At 34.7% G+C, this 25,365-nt stretch overlaps 1 pseudogene; it reads left to right on the top strand.

Moving 5' to 3' along the window:
• Positions 1-258: 258 nt before the first annotated feature.
• Positions 259-25,022, top strand: LOC136144717 (histone H3.3A-like; annotated as a pseudogene).
• The last annotated feature ends 343 nt before the right edge of the window (positions 25,023-25,365 follow it).

The following is a 25,365-nucleotide window of genomic DNA, read 5'->3' as shown; positions in this document are numbered from 1 at the left end:
GGGATACAGACATATACTTAAATCCTTCACCTTTGTTAATAAAATAAATCTAACATCATTTAGGATTGTCTCTACTTGGACAGTAATAGTTAGACTACAAAATACCAGCTTGAACTATGTAAGATACATTTTACTTTTGAGAATAAATAGCATATTAAAGCTGTTCACTGTCATTACTGACTATTAAAAGACAAAAAAGTTTCAGCTCTCACTAATCTTACTTTATAGTAGAGGAAGTGATATAAACAGACATCTAGAATGCATGGTAGTTTGAGGATTAAAAATGTTGTGGGGAAAGCTGATTTGGAAAGAGGTAAGTGAAATGGATTTTGGGGGTGAAATTTTAAATAGAGTTGTCAAAAAAGACCTTAATTGAAAGGTGATGTTAGTAAAATCTGAAGGAAGCTAAGAGATAAAACCAGATCTGATGAGTTGTATATTGTGTTCAATGTTGTAACTACAGGTCCTAAAATAACGTCTGATACATAGTGACACTCAGTAACTGTCTGTTGTATATATGTGTGAATAATATATAGTGTAATAATGAGAGTGTATGTACCAGAAGTATCAAGAAAATTGTTTGGGCTGAATAAATGAAAACACATTTATGTTAAGAAAAGCAATATTAGTCTTGTAGGCAATGAAGTGTACAGGAATACTTTGATATGGTAATATTAGACTCATTGATAATGCCATCAAATATTATTTATTTGCTGGGGATATAACAATGACAAAGTAGTGGAGTAAAGGGAGAGATTTTTTAGACAGTTCAGTTAGAAGAAAGGTGATGGCAAACCTATAGATATGTGATACTGGTGGCATGAGGGTTCAGAAAAGCTTTTTTATGAAAATACTGACAAAATTTCAATTGTACAAATACAACTGATGATGAGATAGGGAGTGTAATTATTACCAATTTCCAAGTTTCTGACTTGATGATTGACATAGTTATATGGTAATTCCAGTCACTTACATAACTGATTCAAGAGTATGAGCAATTTGCCTTGGAAAAAGTAAAACATAAAGTTTAGCTTTGTACATGCTAAATAAGATGTGTCTTGAGTTACAGACTGAGATATTTGATTTATTATACTATAAATATTAGATAAAATACTAGAAACACAAATAGAAGGCCAATTATTTGTGTGTGAGTATGAAGAAGTTTAGAAAAAGCAATAAAGGGTAATTATTGTGAGGCAAATCATGAAAATTAAGCAGCATTGCCAGTGAAGAATAGAGTATAGGTCACTTCAGGGCAGGAAAATTATCATAAATGCATAAAACCCTGAAAGTTTATGATATGGACACAGAGTAGATAGTGCATCTTTTTTATGGGGGAGAAACACAGTCAGACAGACAAACATATTGTATATGGAAGCAGTTCCTTATGTTATTCCTTACATGAACTTTGCTTTGTTATCATTCTTCAGCATTCCCTACTGGCTGCCATTCAAAATCCTTTGTAGATGATTTGTTTGTGTAAAATGAGACACATTTCTGAAAGCAGTAAAAGACTTTACTGGATTTGACTGTTATGAAAACAGGATATCACCATAGTCACTTAAGGCTTGAAGAGTATTTTGTTTACAATGGAGTGTCTGTGATAGTGCTTGTCACTTCACATTACCTTTTGATCAACATGATAACAGAAATGGCACTGCCAGAAGCAGTTGACTTTGACATTGTGAATGCATTCAATGGAGTTCAGTTATGGCTATGAGTTTTGTATTCTACCCATTTGACTTCCACTATAATCAGTTATTATAACTTTGGGGGACAGTTAAATTGAGTGACCTCTAGGGTTACATGCTTGAAATAACATTTTAGTAAATCTATGTAATATATAGGCTGAGATAGTAAATACTAACTTCAGTTCATAGTAATATCACTTAAATGAACTTGGCAAATAACCTACTAAAGAATATGACTGATGCCTTGCAAAAAATGATGCATGTTTATGCTCCAATGGATCAAATAATTCTAAAGAAAACTCTAAAAGGCTAAGAGTAAGGTCTTCCCTCCTTCTTTATTGCCTTTGTCAGACATTTTTTAATATTGTTGATGCTACTTCAACTATTATTTGAATATATAGGTTTCATACATATATTGATTAAAAGGTCTTAGTAAAACTTAGGAGTTAAATTTGGGTTATTACTAAAGTTATTTCAAAATGTTTCAGTGTTTGACTTAGGAACTCTATAAAATTCAATCTAATATTAACTGGGCAATAGATCAGGTAGTCATTTAATGAATATTGTACTTAGTTTTATAGTACATCCAGAACTCAAGAAATGGAATGTTTATTTTGAAGTTATATTTAGTATCATTAAACACAGCAAATAATACACCATACTATAAAGAAAATACCAAACGCCAGTGCCAAATTAGAGTGGACAGTAAGAATTTCATATGGAAAGAAAGAGGCTTGTAAATTTCTCTCTATATATATATATTTTTTTTCCTCAACTTAACATGACTGTCTTGAGTATATGACTCACAAGCATTTGACTAATAATGTGACTCATGCTGACATCTGATGAGCATAAAGGCACTTTCTTCTCTGAGTTTTTATAACTTATTGCTGGCTATGTTTCTCCACCATTAGCCTGTTTTTGAATGTTGAAGCTCTTCATATCCAGTAATATCTGTTTACCAGTTGTAGTTAGAAGTATTTAGTTACTAGTAATTGATTTGCCAATCATCACTCTAACCAACCCCATAGTTCCAGGCTTGAACACAGATTGAATGTAACATATTTCACAAAATGGAGTTTTCTTCCCTGTCTTATGTAATGTTTTTTCCATCCCAAATAATGATCCCCAAATAGTAGCATTCAATATGAGATATATAATAGGAATATGTCCCCAAAAAGTCTTGGTAGTGGAAAGCTGGTAATCTGTCTTTACAGTACCCTGTGACAAACCTAGGCATGTGAGAGTTGACCATAAAGAAGGCTGAATGCTGAAGAATTGATGCTTTCAAATTGAAGTTCTGGAGAAGATTCTTGAGAGTCCCTTGGATGGCAAGGAGATCAAACCAGTCAATCCTAAAGGAAATCAACTCTGAATATTAATTGGAAGGACTGATGCTGAAGCTCCAATATTTTGGCCACTTAATGCAAAGAGCCAACTCTTTGGAAAAGACCCTGTTGCTGGGAAAGATGGAGGGCAAGAGGAGAGGGGGCGACAGAGGGTGAGATGTATGAATAGCATCACTGAGTCAATGGACATGAGCTTGAGCAAACCCCAGGAAATAGTGAAGGACAGAGGGGCCTGCTGTGCTGCAGTTCATGGGATTGCAAAGAGTCAGACACAACCAAGTGAATGAACAACAATAGTGCCATAAATATGAAAGACTTGATTCATTTAATGTATCAGTCCTCCCAAAACAATGATTAGATATAAAAAAGGTATTCTTATGCTTCTATTAAGTAGGATATAAGCCCACAACAATTTAAATAACAACATTAAGAATTAAATGGGTTTCATGCATACAGAATGTTCAACATGGGACCTGGCACATTGAAAGTTGTCAATAAATGTTATCTAATAGTGGTACTAGTAGCACTAGTACTACCACACCAATATCAGCACAATGACCATCACCACTATCATTATTACTTGATTTGGTGCTCCATAAAACAGAGATCTCTACTTCTTCTATTATCCTTATACTAATTGAAATGAAAATAAGAGATTAACTAAATGTAGTAATACATGGAGAGAGAAATATAAATGCTTCCTTAAGTGTAATGTAGAAATAAGAGCTTCTCTTTTCCTACCCAGTGAAGGTTCTGAGAAGACATTGGAGTCAAAGGTTATCTGAGCTGCATTCATCCAGAAATGTTTAGGTGTTCTTATTATATACTTCTGTTGCTTTCTCAATGTATTGTTGTATTTCATTTTTTTGTTTTGTTTTGCATTATCACAGTCATAAAACAAAGTGTCACTATTAAATTCAAGTAATTAGAAAGTAATTACTATATCATATTTTGAGCAAATAGTCATAACATAAAATTTGCATTTGCAAATTTTAATGTCATTTACTAAATTTTCCAGATCATTAATAAACTTCTATGATAGTAATATGACTAACACTTCAAATGAGCATAATGGCCACTTTCTTCTGTAAGTATTTACAACATACTACTTTCTACGTTTCCCCACCATTAGTTTGTATTATATTGCAACTTCATATGGAAATCAATATAAGTAAATTACTTCTAAGGCAATTTTATCAGGAATTGCCTTACATCTTTGGCAAGAAACAAACATATGAAACTATGATGACAAATTTTGTAATCATGCAAAATTTTTTTCAATTCCTTTAATTTGTTCAATACCTACTTGTGTCTGTCTTGTAACAAGCACATGGGTTATGTTTTAAATCAGAACAAAGAAACCACTTGCCAATGCAGGATACATAAGAGATGCAAGTTTGACCCCTGGGTCAGGAAGATCCCCTTGAGAAGGGCATGGCAATCCACTCCAGTGTTCTTGCTTGGAGAATCCCATAGATAAAGGAGCCAGGTAGGCAACAGTCCATAAGGTCACATAGACAGTCCATAAGGTAACAAAGTCAGTCCGTAAGGTCGCAAAGATTCATACATGACTTAAGCGACTGAGTATGCATGCATAAACTCCTTTTAAAATTCTCATTCTGTGTTTACCCATTTGTTTCTGCTATGAATTTTCTCATGAACAATTGTGTTTTCTTCCTTTTTAGTTAAAGTTCATTTACACTGCTTTTATAGTATTTCTTTCCTTTAATGTTTCCTTTTTATAATAGTCACTATCTTCACTCTTTTTAATCTTATGTATCTAAGCATTCATTTATTAATCCCTGATCACTATTATAGTATTTTAGCCCTATTATAGTAATCTTTTTTAAAATGTCCTTAGTCATGGAATTGGATAGTTTTCTGTCTAATTGGACACTCATTTGTTCATATGTATTCCTGGTACATCTGGTCTACAACTGCCCTTTTGTCCAACTCAGATCTGAATAATAAAATGAACTTATGTTCAAATATTTACACTTAAAGTCCTAGTAGACACTTTTTTAATTAAAAATATAAGCTACAGTTATTTAATGTGACTTTTCTTGGCCTTAATATGAAAATAGATACAAAAGTGAGGTGAACTTTTTACTTTCAAACTTCTCACAATTGTTCAGCCCAAAGAGTTTAAAATATTCATAAATAATCATTTTCAGTATCATTTACCTATCAATATATTCCTTTTCTCCTCATGAAAATGATGAAAAGAAAGTATCACCAAGAACTTTTTTTCTCCCTCAGAAAACAGCTAAAAGTAAATAAAGTAAAACTTTTTTTATAATTTGAATATTTTAAAATTCATAATTATAGCATTAAACCACTTTAGCTAATGTTATCCTTTTGTCTCTACTCCAGTCGAAAAACTTTTCCCCGACATAAAAATGTTCATCTTATAACACTAAATGTGATATTATAAATGAAGTTAATTTGGATTAAAATAAGAAATCCATTACCACATTATCCATATACTCAAACACTTCGATGTACTGGCCAACTGGAATAAAACATATTAAACATCTGCAGGACTATATCATAATAAAGACCAATGAAACCATGACATCAGCACTCATTGAAATACTCAAATTATTTACCCTCGGTGGTTTAGTAATAATACGGATGGTATTTTTAACCTTCAACTTAGAGTGTGTATAATGGATAGTCGGTGGAAATTCAGGGTTTTTTTCACTTTGCAAGTTTAATCAGGCAAAGAAAAGATACTTGGTAACCATGGCAACATGCACAAATTAGTTGACCATTGTGACCCTTAAGACAATCAAAAATTGCTTAAGTGTGGTAGACATCTGGGAATTTAGAGAAAAGAGGGCAATATTTGACTGATTTAAGCATCTCTATTATCAAAACTAATGTGTTTGTAGACTTGGGCCAGAAATATTAATTGATTAATTAATTTTTTTGACACGAAAAATTTTGTCTGGGATTCAAGTAATCAACTTCCCTCAACTTCCTACAATACTTTTAGCTTTTTTTTTAATGTCTCAAAAAAAAGAATAAAGCAAGCAATTAGTTTAATTAGTCAAGACAATAAAAATTTAGTTAGTTATTTAGGTGACTGATTTGTATGATGTACTCATTTAATTTAAAGAGCTTAATGGAGACTGGCTTCCCAGGTGGCATTAGGGGTAAAGAACCCACCTGCCAGTTCCAGAGACAAAGAGACACAGGTTTGGTCCCTGGGTGGAGAAGATCCCCTGGAGGAGGGCATGGCAACCCACTCTAATATTCTTTCCTGGAGAATCCCATGGACAGAGAAACCTGACTGAAACAGCTTAGCACTCATGCAAGCAATGGAGACTAGTTTAGGCTCACTATGAAAGAGTCAAATTTTCTTTCTAAATTCATAATTTAAACAACTTAGTTTTATCATCAACTATATGATTCATATTTTAAAAAAAAATACAAGACTCCAAATGTTATCCAAGTGTTTCAGTATGGGAAAATACAATAGAAGAAAAGACATATCTTATCTTCAAAATTCTTTAAAATGTCTTCCTTTAAATTTAAATTGGAGAGAAATTGACTTTGGGGTGGAATTACCATAGGAGAAAAACAAGCAACATAATTTTCTGTGTGTTTGCTTGTTGCTTTGTGGTTCATTTCATTTAATGACTATAAGGGACTGTATGAGAAGCAGTAGATTTCAGACATCTCTACAGCAGCTATTGCATGTATGACTTCAGTGCTTGAATGATTGCATCATATGCTGTCAAATTGTTTGGAAGAAAATACACGTCTTCATAAATCTGAAGGAAGACTCAATTTCTAACTCAAGTTCTCCTGAAACAGCTGCCAGAAAGAAAAGAATAAAGATGTTAAAGCCTTAGCAATTCTTATGGAAGGAATGTCTATTCTATATCTTTGTAATTCTAATCAAAGTTATGGTAACTTGCCATTTCATGAATAATCTATTGAAACCCTTATCTTCTGTAAGGATCACTATTATACACATGGTGTGAATTTCTTCTTTCAACATGATACTGAATCTCAAGTAGTGGTAAAAACTAGAGAGTAGAAGTTCTAATGTATTTCAATTTATTATAAGACCAAAAGTTTCAAACTTCTGCGTTTTTATTTTCTTCTCTTTGCTTTAATATCATTGCTTTATTTCTCTTTAGAGAAAATAACTGTGAACCAGCTTCTAACTGAAAGTCTTTTCCATATGTTAGTTTAAGAAACCAGTAGAGAAAATCATCACTATTTCTGTGAAGGTCTGCCTGAGAACATTTACTGCCACAGAAATGTTGGATCATTTAGGCTCACGGTTTGTTTGTAATTTTTAAGTCACACCACTCTTTTCCCAATACTTCCTATCCAAGAAAAGAAAGAACGCACAGATGCTCAGAAATTAAAGAGCATGTTTTAATTATTGTGCTTAGCATCACATATTTTAATGGTAATAAATAAAAATCATTTCATATAAACATTCAATTAAATAAACTAAAAAATATACCCATAATATTGTAACAATGATCACGACAACGGTTCCCACTAAACGAGTCATACTCTGATTTCTGCCATGTTTCTAAATGCCAGCATTCAATAAACTTCATCTCTGTAACCTGGGTGAGATGAAATATTGATTCATTTTTACTGGCCTTATTCTAATGTCCTGTTGGGAAGAGTTTTTATGTACTTCATAACAAAATTTATGTCATTCAAGAAAAGAGATCCATAATCATTTCCAAGTGAATTTGGATGCTTTAATGTCTCACAACATGAATTCTCTTTTGCTGTTTGGCTAAAAAGAAAAATAAATTAGTTACTAAAAATAAGGGTTTTGCAGTTTTGTGTGTTGATTTTGTGTCCACATAATTTTGTTAATATCATAATGCAGTTCTTGATATACTGTTACCAATTAGTATTGAATAGACTTTGTTTTCCAGTGACAGAACCAACCCAAATAAACAAAAGCAAATTTATTGGCCCATACAACTGGAAATTGTAGGACAAAACAAATCTTAGGCACAGTTGGATCCAAGGACTCAACTAGTGGATTTGCTCTCTCTCTCTCTCTCTCTCAGTTTGCTATGTTGTGTCAGCATCATTGTCTTCTCTGTTGATCAGAATTTTTCACATGGAAAAGAGGCTGAATACCCCCAGCTGTGCTTCACGCTCCTGCAGCGCCATAAGTTAGTTGGTCAAGAGAAAGGGAAACTGAATTTTGAAACATTTTTGATATGTAGTAAAACCTAATTTGTGTGCTTGTTCCTGTGCATGTGCACATGCAAATTTTTCTGGGAATGTTTCCTTAATATTCTTCAAATTCTCAAAGGCATATCATAGTTTATTCATCTAAAAATCCTTTACAGCTTTTCTTTGGATTACTGCTGTTTCCCTGCTAAATCATATAATTTTGGTCAGACTTCCGATTATACTACCTTTCAGTTCTGACGAAGGTCCTTAATAGAATTTTATTACTTAATTTTCTGGCCATCATCATGATTGGTTCAGAAAACAATCTGATTGGTTCAGGATAACAGAGATACCCACATAAAGGCCAATAAGAGGTTTTTGCCTTGGTGTTTTTATTTTAAATTGGCATTAAAGAATCCAGGAGTCTCAATTTAAGCATTTGGTTCTTACTAGTACTGTAATATATTGATTCTGTCTGCAAACAGCTGCCCAACAGTAATTTACATAATGTTTTCATTTGCTTGGCTTAATCAGTAGGCACCAGGCAGTTAATTTAATTAATCCAAATCAACAAATGTACCTGGAGAAACTACAGTATGCCAGGAATTGTTCCAGATACTTCTTCGTCTTAAACAGAAGATTATAGCTTTGGAAGTTTACTCAAAAGCTTATAGCAGTTGACCTTGGAAAAGGATAAAGATGTCTGAAGTAGTGCAATGATCTTCAACCATATCAAATTAAAAGTTCTCTTTCTAAAAGATAAATATTGCATAATATTTGTTTAACTTCCTGAACTGAAATTTATGTATAAAATCTCCTATGTACAGTTTCAAAAATATCCAATATTACCCCTTACCTATAAATAATAAAGCATGAATAATCTTTTAAAATAAAATAATTTTTATTTTAAAATATATGTGCTACTTAAAGTGACTATTAGGTTCACAAAATATTCCAAAAGGGCAATTCTGCCTCCCAGGTTTTAGATTTCAAAAGACCAAAATAGTTCAATTATGGGTAATAGTTTCGTTTGCTTCTTTAGCTTGGTTTCTAGCTTCCCAAGTCTCCATGCATTGCAACCCACAGGTCTGACCCATGTCATGCTAGCAGGCAGTTCAGACATGACAAATATGCCTGTAAACATTCTCAGTATTTACACAATTTTAACTGTGTGTCATAGTTTTTAACTTAAGCACCTTATTGTAATTTTGATTTATTCTACTAATAAACAAAATAGTATGATAGTCAATACACCACATTGTTTTGGGCCTCTTCTGTGACAGCTGCAATGGGTCACGGTCTAGTAGAAATTTCAACCTTACTTTGATTACTTTTTCTCTAGGACAGTTTTTTGATAACATTGTAAAGTACCCACTTTGTTAGAATTTTATTTTAGATGGTTTCCTAACGTGTATATAGTGAATGTAAGAAAGAAGCTACAAATCTTTCTTCTTAGTTTTCTAATTTAAATTTAAGGAGAAATTGGAACTTAATTTATAATGACCCTTAGAAAATCAAACTTGAATAAGAATACTCCAAACCTGAGGATAAATAGCAGAATTGACAAAGGCATTGAAGTTCATAGCATGATAAAATTTTATTGCCATGTGTAAAGTCCAGAACCTATTTAGAGTTAAAACTTTGGCAAACAGTTGGCCATAAACCTGAAGATTCACTATAAAGACCTGGCAGCACTATAAAGAAACAGAATGTGAGCAAAAAGATTTGGCAATGGGATGACCAAGTGAAACGCGATGATTCTACTGTCCTATAGTTCTGAACTGCTTTAAAACTTTCAGAAATATGACATCAACAGTAATGATCAGAGAAAGATGAATATGAGAATATACCACCATGTTATATCTAGAAAGGCCTTTTTGATAATATAAATTATAATGTATTGGGTGCAGTGGATGAAATCCGAAACAAAGGAACTCCTTCTTAGACTGAGGCCTTATAGATATTAAATGATTGCAGCTGAAAGAAATATTTCCTTTAAAAGCCATATCCAGATTTTAATATATGAAAAGATTGATATTTGAATTCCCATTTGGATTGCCTTTATTTGGGGCAAATCCTCTGACTAGGCATTTAGTTACACAAATTAAAATCAAGGACATACTCATTATTCTGAAGAAAACTGAAATGACCTAAAAGCAAATATTTTAGGCTGTTAGCTAACGGTTAGAACAGAAATGCTAATTGTTCCCTTGAAAAGTGAAAGTGTCAGTCGCTCAGTCATGTCTGACTCTTGGTGAACCCATGGACTGTAGCCTGCCAGGCTCCTCTGGCCATGGAATTCTCCAGTCCAGAATACTGGAGTGGGCCGCCACTCTTATCCAGGGGATCTTCCCGAGCCAAGGATCGAACCCACATCTCCTGCACTGGCAGGTAGATTTTTTACTGCTGAGGCCTAATGGTATTCTTAGGCAAGGCAAATGTTTTTACTTAAATTAAAGTTGACTCCATAATACTTTGTCTATCAGTCTACCTAGTTATTTACCATTTGCCCATCTATGTACCTATCTGTCATCTCTCTCTAATTTCTGTGGTACTGTGTGTGTGTGTGCGTGTGTGTGTAAGTGAGTAATGATGAGGAGCATCAGGAGTGCAATTTATTTAAAGGACCAGAGGACAAATCCACAGCACAGTATCAGGTCTGGAATTTTCCCTGAAGGATGGATTATTCACTCTGGTAGTTGTCCTGAGAAGGGCATGGTTCTGAGGCAGAAAGTGGGAATTGCATGAGTCATACTGCAGAGGAAGGGAGGGAGTTTTGCCTTTCCCTGTGTGTCTTGGTATTCAGGGCCCGTCAGATACCCAGTGCACTCCTGTTGGTGGGGGTGGTTTTCATTGGGAGTCATACTGCTTTAGTGGGCATTTTGAAGAGGAACAAAGGGCAATTACTATTTAACTTAAGTACTTTGGTGATTAGAAGGAAAAACCCAAGATCCTAGTCTTTCTGTTATGCATACACAGCACTGAGAACTGTTGTTCCCTGAAGTCAAGTCTGCTTAAATGCCCTGTGTTCAGTACCTAACTCTATTTTACACATAAACCAAGGTGGTTTTTGATAAGTTTAACATTCATTTGCTGTTTCTTGCAATGCCACCATTGTGAAAATCAAGTTGTTTACTAGTAACAGCACTGCTAGGGGATGATAATACAATGCTTCTACCTTGGAGCTGCTACTTTCGTTGTTAGCTATACTGTAGCTGCCAGTCCTACTTAAGGTTACAAGCTTTATTTTAATTATTTTCTCTTTATTTTTTAATACATTTTGAAAGTTTTGTGTTTATGTTTTATTATGCTTGAATTTCACTTTATTATGCCAACTAGATATTTGAAAATATTTGTTATTAAAAAGAGCATTCAATTTAATAGAGTTGAGAATCATCAACACAGAGATGGACAAGGAGCAAGTCAAGGAAGAGCATTATAAGTTATCCTCTTGTTAAATTACTTTTCCATTATGCTAAGCATCTTACAAAGTGTTCCAAAAATCTCAGTTGGATCTCAACAGTAATAAGAAAAATTTGGGTATGATCTTGGTCCTTTACAATTAAAATAGTGGTTATGAAAAATATTTTTCATTTCTGAAATGCTGATTAACTAAAATATTTCAGAGTTGTGTTAGACCCTGATGCCAATAAGAATCCAGTAATCCATCTAGCCTGTAACTTTTAAGGATAGTACCTGTACCTTGATCCCTGAACAGTCTTGATTCCAGGCACTGGTTTGGAGATTAATCAAATCCTGCTGCAGAATCTGAATGACTGTCACATCTTTTATATAAATGGGGTCAGAGTACTTACATTGCTGTGATGAGGAAGCTGACTCCATTTTTAAACCCCGCCTTCAATGTTGCTTCACATCTGGACAAAGTGGTTTTAAAAAGCCTGGGTGCCCACTCGTTTGACGCTGTCAGAAGACTTAAGCCATGCCGTCTCATGCCAGTGCATAGGCACTCCCATCTCAGCCCCATGCCCCACCTACAGTAAAACCCCAAGTGAATCTCCCTTCCTTGCTTTCTCAAGTCATTTTGGACCAGCTTGAGATACTTGTCCTGGCCTCCCCAGAGATCTGTATTATGCAATAAATAATTTCTTCCCTTTCTGGTTACATATGACATCACATTTCGACATCTGAACTAGGATAAGTAAACCGAGTTTTGACTTGTCAACAACAACAGCAACAATTGGAAGCTAGAAATGGTAAGATATCTGAAAGTGCCAAGAGAATAGAAGTTCTGTCAAGCTGGAATTGCATAACCAAGCAAATCTCAGAATGAAAGTCAACAGATTATCAGATATATTAAAAGTAAGAGTTCACTAGGCTCTCTTTACAATAAATTATAAAGGACATACTCCAAGAAGAGGAACTGACCTCAGAAGGACTAAGATGTCTGAAGAAATAAAGGTGAAAACAATTTGCTTCCATTTAATTTTATAAGAGAGACATCTGCACAAAGATTTTGTGATCACGTGACTTATAATAACTAAAGTTGAAACGAACAAAAATCCTAGCTACATGGCATTAGGTGTCTGGTCAACTGAAAGCACTAGAAATTTGGAACAAAAAATAAGAAAAGGAGAGAGGAAGGTATATAAATACCTGAGTGCCATTGCTTTATGAAGGGACAGTCATTTCAGGGAGAGGAAACAGAAAGGGCAAAGTTGGAGAACCAGAAGAGCTAAAAGCAAGGAGAGCTGGTGACACGGTTGCTAGCTAGAGTCCCAGAAACTTAAATATCCACATAGTTTAAGAGGCAGGGATAACTAGAAGTTGACATTTGCTTAATGTAGTCAAAATTCTTATTTTCCTAATAACACGCTGAAACCTCCTATATATACTAAATATTTGAATGACAATTAAGGAAAGAGGCAGGGCTTCTTATCTAGGCTGATATAATAGGAACAAGAAAGCAAAATAAGCTTAGTGGGAAAAACCCTAAACTAAATCAGTACATGGAGGCCCTGAGCCCAGAGGCTAAGGGTACTCTGGGGAAAGCAGAAATAACAGAAACTTTGGAAGAGGTCTGAATTGGGAATAGTAATTGTTAAGAGTTGCAATTTTAGATAAAGTGTTCAGGGAAGTCTTAGTGATAAGATAACACTTTGAAAATGTAGATCACATCAAAAATTTGTCCCTGTAGGCAAGGGACAAAAATAGTAGCTAGTTGAATAGAAGTAATTCCTGGAACAAAGTAAGTTCAACATGAGTATTATTGAATATTATTTTATTGAGAAGTTGTTTTGGTTAAACGAGGGAAAGGCACAAAAACATACATTTGGGAAACAGAAACACTTACTTGATAATTAAGCATCTTGGGAAAATTAGAGCAAATAGAAAGTCAACGTTTTGTGAAATCAGTAGTTTGAGAAAATGAAGCAGCAAGGACACTTTTAATGTGATATCTATCACATTCTAATCTTCCATGCATGGGTTGCATGCTGTTTATAAAATATGTACCTATGTCTTCTTTTTATGTCAAACCTAAAAGCATAAGTCTTTGAAGTTTCTGTTCTCTAGAGTAAAGCCAAGCAGCAGTTAAGGTTTCCTGCCGCTGTTCATTTAGAAACAGAGGGAATTGCAAGTTAACATAACAAAGAAAGCCTCTATTTCTTAAAAGTAATTGGAAAATATTTTAGTGGAAAGTGTTTTGTTCTGCAAAAGCTTAAGCATCACACATGTATCATTAAGGAATGCACCACGTGAAGAGATAAATGTAAGGAATAGATTTTGTAGCAGATTTTGATTAAATCAAATCTGCTAGATAATACAAAAAAATGGCCCTTTTGTTATATGTTAAGATGCATGCTCACCATGAGATGTCTTTAGGTTCTTATACTACTCAAAAATAATAAACAGATATCCAAGTGTCAAGATCTGATTTTTTTTTTTGTAACTAGCATATCAATTTTGATTTGGGAAAATAGGCCTAAAAGCTAACGGTGTAATACATCAAAATGAAATAAAGCAGATGCAAAAATGTATGTGGTTTACAAACAAGACTATCCACAAGTTTTCACTAAAAGGTATTTTGACTCAACATACATGCAACTTATAGTAACAAAGCAGATTATTATGAGGTATCTTAAAAATACATTAATGGATACATGAATCCTCAACAAGTGGTCTGAACCAAAGCACTCAGATTTGATATTTAAGATATAAATGTTTATTGTTGACCTGAGGAAAGGAAAGATGCCTTAACCTAGTGTTATTTCATGATTTAGATAGCAAGAGAATTTGTCATCTTTTCTTTTTCAGTCTATTCATCTTTGACATTTATTTCCTTCTGCTCAAATACCAAAAAAAAAAAAAAAAAAAAAAAAGACACCAAAATCAAAAAACAACAAAGAAAATTATTGCTACCTGTTTGAAAAGATCAACTGAATTTTGGTATGTTTACATATATTTAATTTATAATTTATAATTAGGTCACATTTTTATCTCAACACAACTCTTTATTAACATGTTTCTCTTCTATAACTAAATTATAAATAGATTCCTACAAGGAGGACAGGATTTATGGAAGATTATTGTTATTTGTATCTACATTTACTTTATTTCATTTTGAAATATAACTAAAGAAGTTACTGAAAGCATTTGAATAAAAAGTAACATGATCTTAGATAATGTCCTAATAAATTTTCATGAATCACTTTGTAAACTGATTTTTTAACTTGGTTATAAAATTATAATTCCTATCAATAAATATCCAAAATAGAATATTCTTTAATACTTATTCCTTTACAAAAACTGAAATGACATTTATTTTTTGGGTATACTTTCCAAATTTAAAGTTTCTTGACTACTAGTGAAAGTCGCTCAGTCATGTATGAATCTTTGCAACCCCATGGAAAATACAGTCCATGGGTTTCTCCAGGCCAGAATATTGGAGTAAGTAGCCTTTGCCTTCTCCAGGGACTTTTCCCAACCCAGGTACTAAACCCAGGTCTCCCTCATTGCAGGTGATTCTTTACCAGCTGAGCCACAAGGGAAGCCCAAGAATACTGGAGTGAGTAGCTTATCTCTTCTCCAGCAGATCTTCCTGACCCAGGAATCTAACTGGGGTATCCTGCATTGCCGGTGGATTCTATACCAACTGAGCTATCAGGGAAACCCTTCCTGACCACTGGCAACACATCAAATTGTTGAAAGCTATCTTTTCTTCATTTATTCTCCCTCCTGGAAGTCTTTTCACATGCAGACCCAACATTCTTAATCCTTCCATTTTTTTTAATGTATTTGTTTTTAATTGCAGAATTGCTTTACAATATTGTATTGGTTTCTACCATATGTCAACATGAACCAGCCATAGGTATATATATGTCCCTTCCCTCTTGAAACTCCCTCCCATCTCCCATGATGTGGCTTTATGTTCCCTCATTATAGGCCTCTTCTTTGGGTTGCTGCTATTTGTTTTGACTTTTCTAAAACAAAATATATAAAATTTCATGAAACACTTTACAGCAGAATGACCAGTATGAGGCAGCATAGGACTCTCACTCCACTTTGTTCTAGATCTTATTTTCTACCAATCAATACCAAAATATTTTCTTTGGGAGAATGCATTATAATGTGATTTTATAGATACATTCATTATAAATAGCAATTTAAATAGCACTTCAGAAACTGAACTTTTAAACTTTTGTTTAAAAAACAAACATGCATTGTGGACAAAGGCTCCCATATTCTTCCTGGACACAGAAGGTAGACTCCTGTTTTAGGCTCTTTGCACCTGCTAATTGCTCTCACTGAAATACTTTTCTCCAATTACCTACATGGCTCATCATTGTTTTCCTTTTTGCATTAGTTCATATGTTCATATGTTACCTTTTCAGTAATACCATCACTGATGGTATTCAAACCACTCCATTTAAAATTACAGACCCCTTCCTTGGCATTCTCTCTTTCCTTCTCTGAGGCTTTTGATTATTTGACCTCTTATCTAATTTACTTATTTTGTATATCAACTGTCTTGCCCTGCTAGAATGTTAGTTTCGTGGAAGACTAGATTTTTTTTGTTTTTTTGGTTTGTTTTGTTCATGGTTGTATTTCCAATGATACAACAGTGCTTGAATAAAGTAAATGTTCAATAAATACTCATTACATGAATGAATTCTTTGAAAACACTCAATAATTTCATATTTCTTTCCCTTAAAAGTGAACTCAGTCTGGTGAGGTAAAAAGTCACTCAGAGACAAATGCACTAAATAAAATTTGGACACAGCAAATCAAAAAGCAAAACTAGTTTTTGCATATGTATTAAAATGTAAATGTTACAGAAATTCAGCTTCAAAGTATATGCTCCTCAGGCCAACAATAAAAATTCAGATCTTAAACGTCAAATCTGAGTGCCATGGTTCAGATCTATTTGTACTAGATAAACTAAGGCTTCCTCAAGATTTCCCATTTTTAAAATGATGAATTGTTGGGCCTTTCAAATCAAATCATAAACAAAAAGGTACTCATGTTTAAATGGACATGTTAACAAACAAAGATTTAAATAATAACATTGAGAGTCTTTCAAAGACAATAACCAAAATTAGTTCATTAAGCTCAAAGCAAACTATACAAAAATTTGGAAAAAGCAAATGTAAGATTTATAGTTTTTATAGAAAACTTTTACTACTCGATATGTTGTGGACTTACAGCCTCTTTGTGTTTTAGAAAGGTAATATGATGCAATTACTATACATTGGAGTCTCCTGTAGCAAAATGTAATACAGCATAGTAATATTTATTGGAGAAAAATACATGTTTATGACTTTTTGAATTTTAGAAATACAAAGAGAATTGCAGATCTGCATTTCAAAAGCAAAACGATATGAAATGATAAAATGTATGAAATTGCTTAGTGTTGACCATGCTAAAAGTACTTTAGGAGCAACATAACTAAGGAATGATTTTTTATGCAGTCTAACTTTCCAATTTATGCAGAAGAGCTTCATTAAAACCACATGTTTATTCAAAGATCAAGCACAGAATTTATTGTATCATTTGGGTAGCAAAGTCTAATGATAAAGAATCAGTTCTCACCTTAGTTTTTCTAACCTTAAACCAAGGACATCCATGATGTTCTATGTGAGAATTCAACATAATTACCGCTTTCTATAGCATTCATGGAGGGAATGAGAGGTAAATAAATATTATTATCCTCCAAATTTTGTTAAAAGAAAAGGAAAACCATTGCAATTGCTCTTTTTATAATTATCTATGTATTTGAGAATTTTTTTTTATCAATATGGCCAATTGAAATGGCAGAGTTGATTGGATTTTGTTTTGTTTACTAGAAATAAAACTTGTTCCTCTTCCATTTAATCATTCAGTAAATATTAGAGAAGCTTTTTGTTTGTTTTTTAAATAACCAGTATAGGACAGGTTTTCATGGCCAGGAGAGAATTCTCAGATAGTTCTGACTTCTCTGCCACGTACTGACTCTGACCTGCGCTGTTCAAAACCTCTGCTGCTTGCTGTCTTTTCATCAGGTTAAGCAGCTGGGAAAAAAACGTACATTTTGTGAAGTCTATTTATTTTTATCACTGCTTATTTTTAGAGACTGGATAAGCAGAAGCACTCAGGAAAATAATTACCTTGGACTGTTTAAAAAAAAAAAAAAAAACACTTCGGGGTTAAACTAGGATTAGAAAATTCTCAGAAAGTGGTTTGATTTTGGAAGAAGTTCCCACCAGATTGAGCACTTCATTTACCTCAACAATACTTCCACACCTCATTTTCTCTTCCAGTGACGCTATCCATTCCAGGGCCCCACTGCACATCAAACTTAAGTATTCAGAAAGTTGTCAACAAGAATGTTTACTTGTCTAGTCATGTTTAGCTAGGAAAATAAACGCAGCAGAAATCACAGCTGTACTTTCTAAAGCACTCTGAAAAATAAGATCTTGAGCTTCAGTACAGAGAATTTCTACAACCTAACCTAGAATTTTGCCTCCAAGATATGGAAATTTAGAAATTTTCTACCAGAGTTCGCCATTCTTTTTAAGGAAACAATTACACTATTTACAAAATCACTAGCGTGTAGGATCTAGAAGCAACAGCTGCAGGGACTATTAAAAGGATGGATTGTACCATTACAGTCCTTGTGCAAGAGCTCCAGGCTGGGCAACAATCTTGTCAGCTACTCCTACATGTCAGAACCCACCCTGGCAGAAGCTTCACCTACAAACCTAAGCATACATGCTCCTGAACTTCTGTTCTTATGATTCAGAAGGTGTGCAGTTTAACTGAAGTTGGGAAAAAAAGGGAAAATGAGAAATATAGATCTGCATTGTATTTATTCTTCAATGAAATAAATTACTTACTGTGAATTCATATATCTATGACAAGGACATAGATCAATATTTGACTGACAGATGAATGTGTGTGTGTATATATATATATATATATATGCACTTATATATATAGGATATATATATAAATATAAGACATCTTCAAGTAACTTTGCTTAATCTATTATAAACTTTAAAATGCCACTTGAAAGAAGTCAAGCTTCCCAGCTGTCCCAAGAGCAGGAGCTAAAACAATAGGTCCAAAGTCAAACAGATGACCTATGTGTTGAAACTCAAAACTAATATGAAGAAGTTACTGGGGAGAAATGCTCATTCCAGGTTTGATGAAGAAAAAGTTTCACTCCTATAAGGACCCCAGCACTCTCTTGATGTGTATTATTCAGATCCCTATTTGGGCTCAATAACTCAAAGGACATGCTTTAAAGCTGCCCCATATGCCTTATAAATAGGGCACCCAGAGCCAACTTTAAAAAATTCATTACCATAAAAGTTAAGTTCATCTTCAATGTATCCTATTTATCTACTTTATTCACTGCCATTCCTTGTTATAACTTTCAACTTTTTTTTCACTGAATACTTAGAAATGCATTTCATTATTATATATAAAGACACCATCCAAATTTCCCCCCATGTTCTAGCTTTGATTATGTAGAATTATAAACATTGCTGTATGTTGACTTTCAACCTTTTACCCCACCGCTTCTGAACAATAAGAACTTGCTGATACAGCATCATCTTCCAGGTAAGAGGAATTTGTGCTTATTTCTGAACTACTTATATATGCATTTTAATACTTTGATCTCAAAGTATAAAATGAAATGTGCTTTTACTTATTGAAGTAATTTAAGATAGGAAGTGTAATTTAAGTAATTTAAGAGAGGAAGGATAATTTTGTGGAGGTCTTCTATTACATGAAGAAATAATGTATTCTAGGATAACAGAATGTTGGTACAGAGATGTAACTTATTTTCTTAAGTTTTAAATTTTAGCATATAAATAAATAAATAAATGTTAGCATATATAGACAGTTAATCACAAACTGATGAAATCCCATCTTGTTCTATGTTGCAAAACGTTTCTCTGTTTCCTTGAAAAAGATGACTGTTAAACCAAAATAATTGCAGTTTCTCATTAGGGAAATAGCACAAGGGGCCAGCATGTTATGTATTCATTCATTCATTCATTCATTTCTGGCATGTTTATGCAAGCGTTAGTTGCTACATTTTTATGGAGCTCTTATTATATACCACGCATTTTTTGTCCAAAGAATGTCCTAAAATGTCCTAAAATGATCAGACTCAAGTTGGAGGAGAACTTCTGGTAAAAGAAAATCCTCACTAATCAGTATTTCAACAGATGTGGTGTGTGTGTGTGTGTGTGTGTGTGTGTGTATGGTAAAGATGCTCTAAGGTGAAAAAACTTGCACACTAAATTTGACTCTCAGCCCTGATGCCTATTAACTGAGTTCTTCTGAGGATATTCCTTAATATTTTTAAATTACATTTTTCTTTTTTGTAAAATGGTGATCATAATCATCTCACAGAGTTGTTACAAGGATAAAATGGTTAAAATAGGTAATTACTTAGATAATTGAATGGAGTACATATATTAACTGGTATATACAAGTTATCTTTATTAAAACCATGTATTCAATATCATTTAGCAAGTGAGATGTTTAGTTTTTTGTGTCAACCTGGCTAGGCTATTGTACCCAGTTATAATCAAGTGCCAATCTAGGTGTTGTCATAACTACATTTCGTAGATGTGGTTAATACATGGAGTCAGTTTGAGTGAATCAGTGAAAGTGGCTCAGTTGCATCCCAGTCTTTGAGACCCCATGGATTATATAGTCCATGGGATTCTACAGGCCAGAATACTGGGGAACTTTTCCCTTCTCCAGGGGATCTTCTCAACCCAGGGACTGAACCCAGGTCTCCCACATTGCAGGCGGAGGATTCTTTACCAGCTGAGCCACGAAGAAAGCCCAATAATACTGGAGTGGATAGCCTATCCCTTCTCCAGCAGATCTTCCCCACCCTGGAATGGGACCTGGGTCTCCTGCATTGCAGGCAGATTCTTTACCAACTGAGCTATCCAGGGAAGCATAAGTGAGAGAGAAAGTCACTCAGGACTGTCCCATTCTTTGCGACCCCATGGACTATACAGTCCATGAAGTTCTCCAGGCCAGAACACTGGAGTGGGTAGCCTATCCCTTCTTCAGCAGATCTTCCTGACCCAGGAATTGAACTGGAGTCTGCTGCATTGCAGGCAGATTCTTTACCAACTGAGCTACCAGGGAAGCCCTATATAATAGTCAGTTGGTTTTACATAAAAGCCACGGTGCCTTCAATCATATGAATGATTCTCATCCAATCAACTGATGGCCTTAAGAGCAAAAACTAAGGTTTTCCAGCAGAAGAGGAAATTATACTCAAGATTGGTACATTAATTCTTGACTAAATTTCCAGGCTCTTGGCATGCCCTACAAACTTTTGGACTAGCCTGGCCAGTCCCAACAATCATGAGTGCCAATTTCTTAAAATGAATCAAGCATATGTATATGCACAGACACAAATACACTACAGATTCTATTTCCTATAAATATGAGACATATATGTGTATATTTGCATACATATATATATTATGTATATTATGTCAGTGTTATTGGTTCTGTTTCTCTGGGGATCTTGACTGATACAGTAGGGGAAGCACAATACTGATTTTCTATTAATAAACTGTATGCTTTAGCTTTGTTTTGTGCCTGATAATCAGCCATCTGTGCTTCATTTGCAAACTTCACCTAAATAAAACTTCACATGTGTAACAAAATCAGTAACTAAGAAATGATAGAAGTTTTGATGGATAAAGAGAAGACAGTGTGTATTGTAAAGGAACCATAGCCCTAAAGTGGTTTTTTAAAAAAAAGAAACCTACAGCTCTGTAAAGACAGAATTATGTCTCCTTTCTCAAAGTGTTCCCTCTGAGGCATACACTTTGCTTTTTTCCCCTTTTTTCTCTTTCTCCTTCCTCCTTTCCAAAGTGCTATGTTCTTCTATGCATTGCCCTAACATGCTTGATTCCATTTATATGCAAAGTAATTTAATTTTATTTCCTATCAGTATTAAGCAGTGCACATAATCCCATGTATAATTTTATATCCTCAAGCATGTAAAAATCATTATACCAAAGATAAAAAATTTGCCTTGCTTTTAGAAAGTTACTATCACAGAGAATTGCATAGTACCTTGTTTAATACCATAGCTTAAAACCATAGCTCACCATTTTGTTCAGCTATTTATATTCTTTTGTAATGCTTTATAATATTTAAGTAATACATCTTAATATATTCTTATTCTACACCTTATAGCTTTTGGTCTAATAATAAATAGAATATTTCTATTTCCTTTTTAATTGTGTTTTGCTGATATAAAAAAAGGATATTTAATTTTACATAATTTTATTGCAAAATTATTGACTCTTTTGAACTGTGGTGTTGGAAAAGACTCTTGAGAGTCCCTTGTACTGCAAGGAAATCAAACCAGTCAATCCTAAAGGAACTCAATCCTGAATATTCATTGGAAGGACTGATGCTGAAGCTGAAGCTCCAATATTTTGGCCACCTAATGAGAAGAACTGACTTGCTGGAAAAGACCCTGATGCTGGAAAGATTGAAGGCAGAAGGAAAAGGGGATGACAGAGGATGAGATGGTTGGATGGCATCACCAATTCAATGGACATGTATTTGAACAAGCTCTGGGACTTGGTGATGGACAGGGAAGCCTGGCGTGCTGCACTCCATGGGCTGGTAAAGAGTCGGACACAACCGAGCGACTGAACTGAACTGAATGGTGCAGCATCCAATTATTGGAATAAATAGTTCATTTTTACTTACAGATTCCTTTGAATTTTGTGGAAATATTTTGTTGTTGCTGTTCAGTCACTATGTTGTGACCAACACTTTGTGACCTCATGGACCACAGCATGCCAGGCTTCCTTGTCCTTCTCTGTCTCCCAGAGTTTGCTTAAACTCATGTTCACTGAGCATCCAACCATCTCATCTTCTGTCACCCCCTTCTCCTCCCCTCAGTCTTTCCCCGCATCAAGGTCTTTTCCAGTGAGTTGAATCTTGGCATCAGGTGGCCAAAGTATTGAAGCCTCAGTTTCAGCAACAGTCCTTCCAATGAATATTGAAGGTTGATTTTCTTTAGGATTGACTGGTTTGATTTCCTTACTGCCCAAGGGAATCTCAAGAGTCTTCACCAACAACACCACAATTCAGAAGTATCAATACTTCAGCATCTAGCCCTTTTATGGTCCAACTCTCACATCTGTACATGACTACTGGAAAAAATTTGAGGTCCTATTTAATTTTTTATAGCCATCTTTACAATTTTTAAGATTTTTATTTCTTTATTTCAATAAAAGTTAAACAATCATTAAATTGTATGCATCTAAATTTGTAAATGCATTTACATTTGGAAAATGTAAAGCAAAAAGTAAAACTGAATTACAAGTTGAAATTTTTAAGTATATTTTTTATTTCTAATTTAATTTACCTTCTGTTGAGAATGTTATCTGTGAGATCCTGATTCTCAGAAATTTGTTATGGCTTACTTTAGATGTATTATAGTACTTAAATATTATAGTATTTTTAATTATATGGAAATAAATGCCAAAATAGCTAGCTAAAAACTTGAGTAGTGTGGCTTATAGGGAGTGGAAAGTTAAGAAGATGCTATTTCTATGTACACACTTTGAAAGTCTATTTAACTCTGTAAAATGTTTGAATGTAGAGCTTCTTAAATCTAATTTTACTTTTTGGAGGGGGAACCTTAAGTGAACGCTTATTCATATTCTATGCCATTTTAAATTTAGAGCCACACTTCAGTTATACTTTCACTTTGTTTTTACACTTTATTTTTTGTATTGGTGATTCATTGGTTTTAAATGTTGCAGATATCTTTCCTTAGTCAGTCACTTGTCTACTAATGCTACCTATTAGCATCTATTTTTATCTTAATATTTGCCTCTAAGATCTTGTTCAGGATACAGCCTATCTTTAGTCATTTATCACAAATGTGTTCTCCTATGTTTTCTTCCTTCAGCTCTATGCTTTCCTATCAGTTCAGTTCAGTTCAGTCACTCAGTTGTGTCCGACTCTTTGCGACCCCATGAATGGTAGCATGCCAGGCCTCCCTGTCCATCACCAACTCCCGGAGTTTGTTCAAACTCGTGTCCATCGAGTCGGTGATGCCATCCAGCCATCTCATCCTCTGTGTCATCCCCTTCTCCTCCTGCCCCCAATCCCTCCCAGCATCAGGGTCTTTTCCAATGAGTCAACTCTTCACATGAGGTGGCCAAAGTATTGGAGTTTCAGCTTCAGCATCAGCCCTTGCAGTGAACACCCCCAAGACTGATCTCCTTTAGGATGGACTGGTTGGATCTCCTTGCAGTCCAAGGGACTCTTAAGAGTCTTCTCCAACACCACAGTTCAAAAGCATCAATTCCTTTCAATTGTGTTCGCAGCCGCCGCCACGCCGCCGTCACTCTCCAACGCCAGCGCCGCCTCTAGCTCGCCTAGCTCCAGCCGAAGGAGAAGGGGGTTAAGTAAGAAGGTCTCTATACCGTGGCTTGTACAAAGCAGACTGCCCGCAAATCGACCAGTGGTAAAGCACCGAGGAAGCAACTCGCTACAAAAGCTGCTCGCAAGAGTGCGCCCTCTACTGGAGGGGTGAAGAAACCTCATCGCTGCAGGCCTGGTACTGTGGCACTCCGTTAAATTAGACGTTAGCAGAAATCCACTGAACATCTGATCCGCAAACTTCCCTTCCAGCGTCTGGTGCGGGAAATTGCTCAGGGCTTCAAAACAGACCTGCGCTTCCAGAGCGCAGCTACCGGTGCTTTGCAGGAGGCAAGTGAGGCCTATCTGGTTGGCCTTTTTGAAGACACCAACCTGTGTGCTATCCATGCCAAACGTGTAACAATTATGCCAAAAGACATCCAGCTAGCACGCCACATACGTGGAGAACGTGCTTAAGAATCCACTATGATGGGAAACATTTCATTCTTTAAAAAAAAAAAAATTCTCTTCTTCCTGTTATTGGTAGTTCTGAACGCTAGGTATTTTTTTTCCATGGGGTCAAAAGGTACCTAAGTATATGATTGCAAGTGGAAAAATAGGGGACAGAAATCAGGTATTTTCAGTTTTTCCATTTTCATTTGTGTGTGAATTTTTAATATAATTGCGGGGACATAAAGCATTAATGAAAGTCAAAATGTTTCAGTGAACAAGTTTAGCAGTTCAACTTTATAACAATTATAAACAAACCTGTTAAATTTTTCTGGACAATGCCAGCATTTGGATTTTTTTAAAACAAATAAATTTCTTATTGACTGCAACTAAATGGTGCTTGTAGCATTTTTATCATACAGTAGATTCCATCCATTCACTATACTTCTCTAACGGAGTTGTCCTACATGCAAGTACATGTTATTAATGTTGTCTGTCTTCTGTGCTGTTCCTGTAAGTTTGCTATTAAAATACATTTAACTATAACAACAACAACAACAACAAAGCATCAATTCTTCAATGCTCAGCTTTCTTCACAGTCCAACTCTCACATCCATACATGACCACTGGAAAAACCATAGTCTTGACTAGACAGGCCTTTGTTGGCAAAGTAATGTCTCTGCTTTTTAATATGCTATCTAGGTTTGTCATAGCTTTCCTTTCAAGGAGTAAGCGTCTTTTAATTTCATGGCTGCAGTCACCATCTGCAGTGATTTTGGAGCCCAAAAAAAATAAAGCCTGATACTGTTTCCACTGTCTCCCCATCT

The sequence above is a fragment of the Muntiacus reevesi genome, chromosome 12, assembly GCF_963930625.1.
Source record: "Muntiacus reevesi chromosome 12, mMunRee1.1, whole genome shotgun sequence".
Taxonomy (NCBI): Eukaryota; Metazoa; Chordata; class Mammalia; order Artiodactyla; family Cervidae; genus Muntiacus; species Muntiacus reevesi.
Note: the sequence above shows the minus strand (reverse complement) of the source record. Positions and strands in the feature narration are given on the sequence as shown.